Here is a 12,894-nt window from a genome sequence, read left to right as displayed (position 1 = left end):
TAGAAATAACTCCAAAACCTGCCTACAAGACAATGGCATTCAAATACTATTTCTGGTGATGTTAAGATTTTATATTTGTAAACTCATGATTCTGTAGAATTCTGTAAATTTAATATTTCCAAGACCACAAAAAATTAAATTCCAGTTTAACTCAATCAGGTAATATAAAGAAGGTAATATAAGTAGGTAGGTAATATAAATATAGATAGGTAATATAAGAAGCAGAATGCCAAAGAAGCCTATTGAAAAGGTAGCAGAACCATGAGTCATAAGGCTGACACATGTTGTACATAATAATATCAAAATATAGGCCAATCCAATCTTGACTTATTGCTAAATGTTTGCCTAACTATGCTAATTGGTAAATAATTTGAGATATAATCAAAGACTAACCCAATTGATCAGTGGACTATTTTGAAGCTGATTACCAAATCCATACAAAATCATATATGATCGCTTTTGTTTGGTTTTGTTTTTATGCACAAGCAAACCATCCAACTAAACCTATAGTCTAAATAAATGGGTCCATTTTAATGTTTAGTGTATTACTAAACACTAGCACTGGACTAGTTTAGTGTATTACTAAGTAGTACTACAAATTAAATTGAATACATATAGTTTTAGAACTGTTTAGTAGAGAAATCAGATGCAAAATTGAAAAACTTTCCTCCTCTCATAAAATCTTAACATACAGACTCTCACTGGACATTTTTTTTTTTAAGTTTATTTATTTTTGACAGAGACAGAGTGTGAGCATGAGCTGGGGAGGGGCAGAAAGAGAGGGAGACACAGAATCCGAAACAGGCTCCAGGCTCCAAGCTGTCAGCACAGAGCCTGACGCTGGGCTCAAACTCACGAACTTTGAGATCTTGACCTGGACCGAAGTCGGTTGCTTAACCAACTGAGCCACCCAGGCACCCCGTGGACATTTTGAACTCTAGCCACTCTGAACAATTTTTCAAACCTGACTATAATTTTATGCTTCCATTTTTTTTCTTGAGTTGTCTGACAATTCTGAGATTGTCTTCTGTTCAAAATCCAAATTAAAGCTTAATTCAAATGTTGCCTCTTGTCTTAAGTCCTAAAAATCCTATTCTCAGAATGAACTGTTCTCTAAGTTGTATTGCCTTTGCAACTTTTCAATTTTTTACTATGAGTTTTTTGTCCTATGTCAGAAGGCCTCTCCTATAATAGAGGTAAAAATTTATTCTTCCATCTTTGAAATTATAGAGAAAAATATAAGGATCCTAAATACATCCTAATTTTTTCCTTAAATACTTTACAGGTTTTTCTTTAATGTATGTTTGAATACTTGTTGAACTTAAGAACTTATTTTAATGTTTCTATAAATGAGTTAAGAATTGTTCCAATTTTAATAATTAAATATTCTATCATTATCCTCAGTTTAAAAGCCACTATCACTCCATACTAAATATTCATCTACTCATGTGTTTATTTCTTGATTTTCCATAATGCTGCATTGCTTGATTTGTCCTTCAGATCTGATATTATATTGTTTACATTACAATACTTTAAAAATTTTTGATAGCTGGAAGGAAACGTTCAAGTACTTCCCCCTCTTCCCAGCCCTGCATTTTCTTCTCTCTAAAATTTGTCTGGCCTATACTTGCACAATCACACTTCTATCTACAGATATAAGAAGTATTCAAGACTCCCTTCAATTTCCAAAAAAGAAACTGTTGCAATTTTGACTGGGATAGTAATAACCTTGTAGACTAACATGGAATACAAATGATATCTCTAAAAGTTTTGTATCTATTAAATTGATTTAGTTTCTATTCATTTAGAACTACTTTTATTCCTTTCAATAAGGCTTTTAATTTTCCTCATAAAAGCCTTATGGATTTCTTATTGGGTATATTATTAAAGATTCCAGAATTTTTTCTCAATTGTTTTGGGATGTCCATTCAATTACATTTTCTAGTTGGTTACTCTTGTTGTATAGAAACACTAACAATTTTCTTATTTTGATCTTGTTTTTGGCCACCCTCCTAGATTATCTTAAATCACATCGTTAGCTGAGAGCATTGAGTTTTCTATGGAAATAAGCACATTATCTGAAAATAATGATAATTTTAACTCTCTCTTTCCAATATTTATACTTCACATGTCTTTTCCTTTCCTTAATGTGTCTGTGAGGAACTCTGCTATCATCTTTAATGTCGGTAAAAACAGTAGCATATTTTTCTTATTCCTGACTTTAATTAGAATTATTCTACTATTTGACAAATACATTTGATGTAAACTTCTGCTATATATGTTTTCTCAAAATTGTGCAAGTTTATTTAAAACCTACTTTCCTTCCCTCCTTCTTGCCTTCCTTTCTTTCACATTCTGTGGGTATGAAATATGTCATTATGGCTTTAATTTGCATTTTTATGATGACTAATGATGTTTCCTAATGACTAATAAACACCTTTTCATGTACTTATTAGTCATTCTGATAGCTTCCCTTTTTTGAGATATAATTGACGGGGCACCTGGGTGACAGTTGGTTAAGCGTCCAACTCTGTTTTTTTTTTTTTTTTTTTTTTAAGCTTATTTATTTATTTTGAGAGAGACAGAGACAGTACCAGTCAGGGAGAGACAGAGAGAGGGAGAGAGAGTCCCAGCAGGCTCCACACTGTCAGCAAAGAGCCCAATGCAGGGCTCAAACTCACGAACCATGAGATCATGACCTGAGCTGAAACCAAGAGTCAGATGCTTAACTGACTTGAGCCACCCAAGTGCCACAGTCATCCAACTCTTGATTTCAGCTCAGGTCATGATCTCTCAGTTCTTGAGTTCAAGCCCTGCATCAGGCTCAGGCTGACAGTGTGGAGCCTGCTTGGGATTCTCTCTCTCCCTCTCTGCCCCTCCCTGCTCACACTCTCTCTCTTAAAATAAATAAATAAACTTTACGAGAAAAAAAGAAAGATAATTGACATATAATATTATACTATTTTCAGGTGTACATGACTCAATATATGTATATATTATAAAATATATAGACAAAAAATCTAGTTAACATCCATCATAACACATAGTGATTTTTTAAATATTTATTTATTTTTGAAATATAGAGAGAGACAGAGTGTGAGTGGGTGAGGGGAAGAGAGAGAGGGAGACACAGAATCCAAAGCAGGCTCCAGGACCCAAGCTGTCAGCACAGAGCCCGACGTAGCACTCAAAACTCACAAACTGTGAGATCATGAGTGGAAGTTGGAAGCTTAACTGACTGAGCCACCCAGGCACCCCAAGTTATTATTTTTTTTTATGATGAGAACCTTTAAAATCTACTCTCTTAGCAAGTTGCAAATGTACAAAGCAGTATCATTAACTATAGTCACCATTTTATATGTATATTACATTCCCAAAATGTACTTGTTTTCTAACTGGAAGTTTGTAACTTTTGACTACTTTCACTCATTTGCCCACCCCCTGCCTGTGATAACCACCAATCTGTTCCCTATATCTATCAGTTTTTGTTGTTCCTGTTGTTTTCAGATTCCACATATAATTGAGATCATATGGCATGTGTCTTTCTCTGACTTATTTCACTCAACAAAATGCCCTCATGGTCCATCCATGTTATGGTATGGCAGGATTTTCTTCTTTTTTATGGCTGAATAATATTTCACTGTATGTATACACCACATCTTCTCTATCCATTCATTCATCAAGGTACACTTAGATTGTTTCCATGTCTTAGATGTGGTGCTGCAGTGAACATGTGGGTGCAGATATCTTTTGACATTAGTGTTTTTTGTTGCCTTCTGATATATACCAGAAGTGGAGTAGCTAGATCATATATGATAGATCTATTTTCAAGTTTTTGAAGAACCCTTGTTTCTTAGAACACTACCAATGTGACTTTAATTTTGTTAACTTCTTGAGAAATCCATGGAATTTATCGCATGTTTTATTCTTTTAATCTCTTCTGCAGTGGACTACACTGATAACACTTTCTAATGTGGATCAATCTTGCATTTCAGATAAATGTCTACTTCTTCAGGACACAGTTTTAAGTATTCCTGATGTGAACTTGTGGATATTTTATTTATGAATGGTGAATCTATATACACAAATTAATTTGATCTATATTTTAATTTTCTTTTGTTATCTTTGTAGAACTTTGATTTCAGAGTTATCATAGCTTAAAAAATAAACGATTAATTTTTCAACTTTTCCATTCTTTAAAACAATTTTACATTATGAACTATCTTTCCTTAAAAGTAATCTGGATGTGTAAATTGTTATAATCCTTATGTTGTTTTAAAGAGTATATTTTTTTATAAATTTTTCATTTCTTTCATGTATTACTTTATCCCTATTTTTCTCTCTGAAAAATCTGGATTATATATTTTCTCATGAAAAAATATATTTTTCTAGTGCTTAACTTAGTTCAAAAATTTATACAAACAATAGGAAAACTTCTGATAAATTTAAAATAATCTCAGGGTACCTGGGTGGCACACACATACCACTTCTTTATCCATTCGTCTGTCAATGGACACATAGGTTGTTTCCATGTTTCAGCTATTATAAATAATTCCTCAATAAATAAGGGGGTGGAGATATCTCTGAGACAGTGACTTCATTACCTTCAGATATATACACAGAAGCAAAGTTGCTGGATCATATGGTAGCTCTTCTTTTAATTTCTTGAATAAAGTCCATACTGTTTTCCAGTGTGGCTAAACCATAGCCATATACTAATTTACATACCCACTGTTGTGCACTAGGATTTCCTTCTCTCCACATCATCACCAACATTTGTTATCTTTTCTTTTTCATAGTAGCCATCTTGTCATGTGTGAAGTGATAGTTCATTGTGGCTCTAATTTGCATTTCTCTGATGATTAGATGTTGAGCATCATTTCATGTACCTGCTGGACATTTGGATGTCTGCCTTCTTTGAAAAATCTCTCCAGGTGCCTACTTTTTAATTGGATTATTTGTGGGGTTTTTTGTTTGTTTGTTTGTTTGTTTGTTTTGTTTGTTTCTTTCTTTGTTTGTTTTTTGTTTTTTGTTTTGTTGGTATTTTTACAACTGAGTTATGAGTTCCTTATATATTTTGGATGTTAACACCTTATCTGGTATATGGTCTGCAAACATTTTCTTCCATTTCATAGGTTGTCTTTTTTCTTTACTTAGGCAAATGCTGCACTTACGTTGCTGCTTGTGCTGGAATGTTAATAAGAAAACTCAAAGTCTGCATCGGGACTATAACTAGATGTGCCCTCCAGATAAAGCTATTTGGAGAAAAATTCATGGGTACTAAAATGTGGAACACACAGTATCAGTAATGCTATGCAATGACGGAGTCAGCAACCAAGAGAAGAAAATATTCAAAAAAGGTAAATCTCTCTTATCACATAATACCCAAAAAGGGGTGTTCTTCTCCCATCTACAAATTCCTCTTAGAAAATATTTACTGCTTTCTATTTTAAAACCATTTCTAGGGGCACCTAGGTGGCTCAGTTTATTGAGCGCCTGACTCTTAATTTTGGCTCAAGTCATGATCCTAGGATTTTAATCCCAAACGGAGTTTGGAGCCTGTTTAAGAATCTTGCTGTCTCTCCCTCTGCTTCTCTCCCCCTGATTGCTCGCTCTCTCTCTCTCTCTCTCTCTCTCTCAAGTAAAAAAAAAAAAAATTAAATTAAACCACTTCTAGAAATCTAAAGTGTACAAAAATATCTTAAATGTATTAAAATGATACATAGAAGATCCTTGTAATATAGTCTCCTAAGTTCATGGTTTTAGTCTGTTGACTTCCCCTATTTCCTCCACCTTCACTTTAGCAAATTGTTTGTAAAATTGCCACCATAACTTACTCTTTCATCCTTATTTTTGAATAGTATCTATGTGATTCAACTTTAGTCATATGATTGCTTTGGGTACTGGACTTTAGAAAACGTAGCATAAACAGAAATATGAACGTTCTTATACACTGGAGATTGCCCTGTCTTGAAGTTACTTGAAACTAGCTACCATGCAGAGAGTGTAGTCACACCAGAAAAGATCACTGAGGAGACTTGTCCAAGAAATTTCATCTGCATCTGAGCTTGATTTAGATGATGAATTCATAAGACTCAACTTTTAAATGAGAGTGAGTACATTTTCCACATGAAAGAGATATAAATTAGTGTATCCAGAGAGTGAATGAGACACATCATTCATAAGATGGCCATCATAATTTCACTTGTTGCTCTTTGTCCTTGGGCATTTCCTCCCACAGGCTGAGATTGGCCGCATGACATACTTTGGCCAACGGGACTATATCAAATGTGTCACAAGGAGAAACAAAGAATGTTTGCTCATTGGCCTTGCTTCTCTTGTAGCTTTGAAATGCAGTCACCATGTGAAATACTTCAAGACATCCGTAAGACACATAAGTGAGGTCATCCAAAATGAAACAAGCCCCTTGTTAACCCAGAAACTGACTATAGTTGCTTGAGTGAGCTAGGCAAAGAAAACAAAAGAATAACCCAGCTAAACTCAGACCAAATTCCCAAACCAAAGAGTCATGAGTTGGTAAATGATGGTTGTTTTAAGCCATTAAATTTTGGGATAATTCCTTACATAGTAAAAGCTAATTGATGTAACCCAAACTCTATACTTCACCCTGATAATAACTGCAATTAGAGAATAGCTTTCTGCCTTTGTGAAAAACAAAACTTGTATATAGCATTTCTATTTTTTGGACTTATTCCTGCAAAAATATTTTAACAATAAATATTTTATAGATATAGATACAATTTTCTAAAATTACTTTTACTGACACTAATTATTAATGCTTTGCATTTTCCTTTTAATTAATGCCAATTGAAAATGCTTCATACTGAGAAAATGCATGACAATTTACAATAAAGTCAATTAATAAACATAACTTTAAAAAAAATAAATGCAGTGCTATTTCTCCAATAGCTAATAAACAACCACTGTAGGTTTCCACACGTCTATTGGATTTTCCAAGAAAACAAGTTACCATAGCAACTCTAAAATAATATATATTTTAGACTATTACTAGTTACTAATATTTCTTGAACTATGAATACATGTATGAATATATCAGTTCATGATTAAACCCAATGACTCATCCAGCTTATGTTTGAACATCTGTAACTTTCTTGCTTTTTAAAATAAACACAATATCCTGATCCAAATACTTTTAATCATTTCAACTGCAGAAACAAGTATCTAGAAAGCCAATTAATCTCAGTACAATTAATCTCAGTACCCCAATGTTATACAAAAACTCCACTGATTCTACTATATCTATATCAAGTATGGAAAGAAGCTCTGAGAGATATTTTTATATATATATATATATATATATATATATATATATATATATATACCAAATAGGAATCCTTAATAACTATGTGAGAACTCTAGAACCCAATTCCTACTTCTCAATCATTAATTAATGAAAAAGTGGCAGCAACATGTACAGATGTGAGCAAAGAAGAAAACCAGTACTGTAATTCCAAGTTTCCTATTATTTAATACAAGGGAATTGAAAGCATGGTGCCTTAGAAACCTCAGGTCTGGACTTATTGACTGAAAAGTACCTTCCAAACTGTTCTAGGGGGCTCTTCTTGGTTGGAGAAAGGATTTTCCTAAGGTTTAAAAGATGTACCTGGGGTGCCTGGGTGGCTCAGGTGGTTAAGCGCCCAACTCTTGGTTTTGGCTCATGGTCTCACAGTTTGTGAGCTCAAGCCCCACATCGGGCTCTGCACTGACAGTGCAGAGTCTCTTTGGAATTCTCTCTCTCTCCCTCTATCTGACCCTCCCCCACTTACACTGTCTGTCTCTATCAAAATATATAAAAATTTAAAAAACAAACAAACAAACAAATGAAAGATGTACTTAAACTATCGAGATGGTCTCCTAACCATTCTTCTTGTCCACAGCACCCCCAACTAGTGCATTCTTCAAATTCTCATCAGGGTTGTTTTCCAGAAACTTTTATCATATCAGGCAAATCCCAGGCTTCAAAATTGTTCCTACTTCCCCACTGTCTGTATCATTATGTATACACTGTCTTACCATAATGAGGAGCCCAACCTCTGCATTATTTTTCAGACCCAAATATGGGCAGTTACAAAGACTTTACTTGGCAGGCCTCATAGGACAAAACTGCTTTCACCTACCTCAACCACAGCCAAACAGCGCACAGCCAAAGCATTGCGGTTGTTGAAGAGAGTGTTAGTCAGAGTCAACCTCCACCCCACCTTCCCAGGGCTGTTCACATTCTTTGTAGTGCTGCATTCCTAGCCCAAGTGTTTTCATCCTAGATCTCTTTTTGTAAGGCCTTGGACAAACATCCTTTTCAGGCACCTCTGCAGAAGCCTCCTTATGGGGAAGAGTAGGGGGAAAACTTGAAGACACTTTCCTCTATTCTAACCCTATTCCCAGTATTTTTACAATCCAAACCCTTTCCTCCCACCCTTCCCTTGACTTTAGGAATCTTTTGTTTGGACTCCCTTGATAGTGAGATGACTCCCACCTACATCTGCACTGATCCACCTGACCCTTGACCTGTATACCATTCCATGGGGAAAAATGGAACAGAGGGAGTCTACACTTTCTCTAGTTTTAGCTTCTTGCTTATATCATCACAGGAAGTGATTAAAAGCTTAACTCTTTAATTTTGGGCTTGTAGCTTTAATCCTTTAACCAGCTACTTGGATATCTGACAGCTCAACTTTCTTGCTTTCAGCACATTTGAGCACTACACACATGGCACTCATCCTTTTAAAGTTTGCTCCGATGTATTTTCAGGGCACCTTTTCCGTCTACAACTCCATCATTCTTGAGATTCAGCCACAGTGTAATTGCACCAGTCTCCATTTTTATCCTTCCTTACTCAGTTGTTTTGAACAATTCCTTGGCCAGAAACCCTCCCTTTCTCCCTGCCACTCTTACAAGAGTTTTGCCAAAGGTTTATACATACCAGGTTGTACTGCAATTTATATGTCTACATATTTCTTCTTTTAATAATGATTGAGCTCTTGGCAGTCAAGGGTCAAAACACATTTTTGTTTATATTCCTAGTTCCTAATCCAGGGTTTTGCACATCAAAAGTGTTAACTAAAAACCATAAATCCCCAATGAAGATTCTTAGATTTCATCATAGAGCTGAATTAAAAGTTGTATTTAGTGGGGCGCCTGGATAGCTCAGTCGGTTGAGCATCCAACTCTTGATTTCAGCTCAGGTCATGATCCCAGTGTTGTGGGATTCAGCCCCGCGATGGGTACCATGCTGATCGGGGAACCTGCTTAAAATTCTTTCTCTCTCTCCATCTGCCTCTCTCCCCCATTTGCACACTCTCTCTTTCTGAAATAAAAAAATATGAAAAACAGAAATAAAAGTTGTGTTTAGTAGTGTGTTGTACACAAAGATGATTGGATTAAGGATAAACACTTGTTTTTGATTATTTAAAACATTTGTGTAAAGCATATGCAAATTTAAACCTAGTTTTGCTCAAATATTGTTACGTAGAATTATAGTTCTGACATTTCTATGAGTTGATATAATTGAAAATCTACACAGTGAAAAATCTTTCCTCTGTACTCTGAAGAATTTCTATAATGCAGGTAATACTCAGTGGAAAATGAGCTGAGGGCTGAGTTCTAAACATTCATGCTATGAATATTGCTGAAATAAAACATGATATTCATAAAGCTTAGTCTTTGTTTTTTTAAAAAATAGTGCTTTTCTTATTTTGTAGGTAAAATAATTAATATTGTAACTTTTAGTCTCAACAATATAAAGTAGTTTTGACAAACTTTTGGTGTTATGTAAAGCCAAGACTTACACTAAAATAAAATGTAATCACCTCTACTTTACTCCCTGTTTTTAACTTTAAAAAACGTGGACAGGGATTTTTTTTTTTTTAATTTCTGACAGATGAACCATTGTCACACTTCTCTTACGTCAAACCCTATGCATTTGATTCTTATTCTCAAACCTCGTAATTTTTTTGTCTCACTTTAAAATTTTGGTATATTCTAATATCTGTAGTGTTTTCTCTCCTCTCCACTCTATTTGGCTCTATCTATTCCACTTTCTTTTCCTCTTTCGTGCTCAGTATGTGGATAATCAGTTACTTTTTGGAAAATCACACATGCTTATATAAGGTGATATTTTTATGTAAAAGCTTATGTTATTAAAATGGCTTTTTTAAGATAGCCTGATAATAAATATCCTGTCACAATCTGAAATAGTTTTAAAGCTCTATCATCTAGGAAAATATATTCTCTTTCACATTTGCCATTTCTGGTTTTTGTATATGATTCTAACATTTGTTATTTCACTTAGCTAATATTTACTGGTCACAAAGTGTAAAGCCAGGAATGTTGTTTAAAAAAATTGCTGTTCTCAAAAGTTTCAAGTTCAGGAAGTGAAAATATATGTAGTGAATATTTGCTACACCATGATCCGTACAATTCAAAAAAAGGACCTTGGCCTCCAAATCCTCCTGAGGCCTGAAAGATGTATTGAAGGTTGTCAGCAAATATGAATCACCCAGCACCTTTCAAACCCCAAGCTAATTGGTAAACATGTTAAATAAGACCAAAACAAAACCAATGTTGAACAAGACCAAAACATTTTCTACAGGCTGAGAGGGAATATTTACCTGGAGAGATGGGAGATATAAAAAGAAGAAAATGAAGGCGTAGGGGAGGACAAATTCAGAGTTGTGAAGTCATGACCAAGTATGGAATATACAGAAAACAGAAAAATCTGTTTTGTTTCTGTCTGTTTTGTCTTTGCTTTTTTCTTTAGGGTGGTGGGGAACTTGGAGTATAATGCGAAGGTAAAAACCTGGAGAATTATTCAGTAGACTGTTCTTTAAGTGTGTTTCTATAAGGTGAAGGAAATAGAGTTTGTTTTGTTTTGTTTGTTTGTTTGTTTTTTCTTATATGCAGCCAGTGACTTGGACTACTTGTGCAAATTCGATAAGCAGAGTTAAAGAGAGAGGAGGTCACAAGTGGGACAGTGATAGTCCAGGATGATACAGTTCCGGAATTATAGGCATATATCTCACAGTTCCTAAGTGCTTCCCTGGACTGATAGACTTCAGCAACAATACAATAGCCAAACAACTACAAAAACAAAAAAAAAAAAAAAAAAAAAGTTAAATAACAATTTAGCAATTAGTCTGAGGTTTTGTTTTTTTTTTTTTAACCTGAATGGGTAACATTGACTTGTTTCAAATTGATTTGAAATATATTGCCTTATGGGCACCTAAGTGGCTCAGTCAGTTAAGCATCCCACTCTTGATTTTGGCTGAGGTCATGATCTCATGGTTCATGGGGTCAAGCCCGACATAGGGCTCCACCCTGACATTGTGGAGCCTGCTTGGGATTCTCTCTCTCCCTCTCTCTAACCCTCCCCTGCTTGCCTCAGAGTGAGTCAGCTCATTCAGTATTGCGTCTAAAGTTCCTTCTTGATTCACTCAGCAAATATGTTTGAAGTCCTTACCAAATGACGGTGTTTGTTTTTTCATGCTAAAGCTCCAGCTATGGCTAAAACAGACATCATACATAAGGAAGTAAGATAAATAAACAAAATATGTTGTGTATCAGATACTGATGTTTTCTAAATAAATAAATAAATAAATAAATAAATAAATAAATAAATAAATCAGGAAGGGAGAGAGAAATTGCAGTGATGGGAGTATAATATTTTAGGCAGAGATGGAGAAGGAAGGCGTTGCTGAGGCAATAAGTTTAAAACCTGAAGGCAAAGAGGCAGTCAAATATGTGGATATTGGAGAGAAATGCACTTCAGGCAGATCAAAGAGCCAGGAGCGAATGCCCTGACTCCTGAGCTGGCCTGGCAAGCACAAAGGAATAGTAATGAGGACAGCAGGAGAGGAACAGGGTGGAGGAGAAGGGGCAGATTTTCCTCTAATTTACACTAGTCCTCCCTTATCTGCGGTTTCAATTTCACTTTTTACATTTTCAGTTACCCACAGAAAACCGTGGTCCAGAAGCAGATGATCCTCCCTCAGACTTGGTAGCAGAAGATCAAGAGCAACCTAATGCTAGGTCACAAAGTCTATGATATTCACCTCACTTCATCTCACCATGTGAACATTTTATCATCACAAGAAGGTGACTACAGTACAATATGATATGTTGAGAGAGAGAGACCACATTCACGCAACTTTTATTACACCACATTGTTATAGTTTCTCTGTATCATTATTAGTTATTATTGTTAATCTTTTACTGTGCCTAATTTGAAAATTAAATTTCATCATAGGTATGTATATATAGGAGAAAACATAGCATATATAGGGTTTTGGCACTATCCATGTTTTCAGGCATCCACGGGAGTGTTGGGCTCTATTCCTGTGGATGAGGGATCTACTACACACACAAACTCATTGTGGAGTTGTGAGCTAAAATGATGTCATCTGCCCTGACATGATTATACTAGAAAGAGTGTTGCATGTAGACTAAAAAGGACTGGGGTGGAGGTAAGAAGAAGTAGGACACAATTACAATATGAACACAGGCAAAAGATGATGGTGGCTTATACCAAGGTTAAAGCACCAGAAGGGCGCAGAAAAGGGTATTTTCATCATCATAAGTAGCTAACATGAATAATAAACAAAGTCAAAAAATCCAATTAAGTAGCTATACTGATAAAATTCACAGAAATTATTATGAGTCCTATGTTGTTTTCCATGAGAATGGTGTAAAAACGGCCTGCCTCCTCCCTTAGAAACTATACAGGAGGAATTAGGCTAGGCGGTTGGTAAAGTTAGGTTTTGTGGTTGATAAAATGAGACAAACTCTTCCCTCTTTTTTGTTTAAAAAGACTATCAAATACAAAACGGAGAGCTGAGTCATGAAAAGATGGCTTCCAGA

Source organism: Neofelis nebulosa, chromosome 5, assembly GCF_028018385.1.
Source record: "Neofelis nebulosa isolate mNeoNeb1 chromosome 5, mNeoNeb1.pri, whole genome shotgun sequence".
Classification (NCBI taxonomy): domain Eukaryota; kingdom Metazoa; phylum Chordata; class Mammalia; order Carnivora; family Felidae; genus Neofelis; species Neofelis nebulosa.
Note: the sequence above shows the minus strand (reverse complement) of the source record.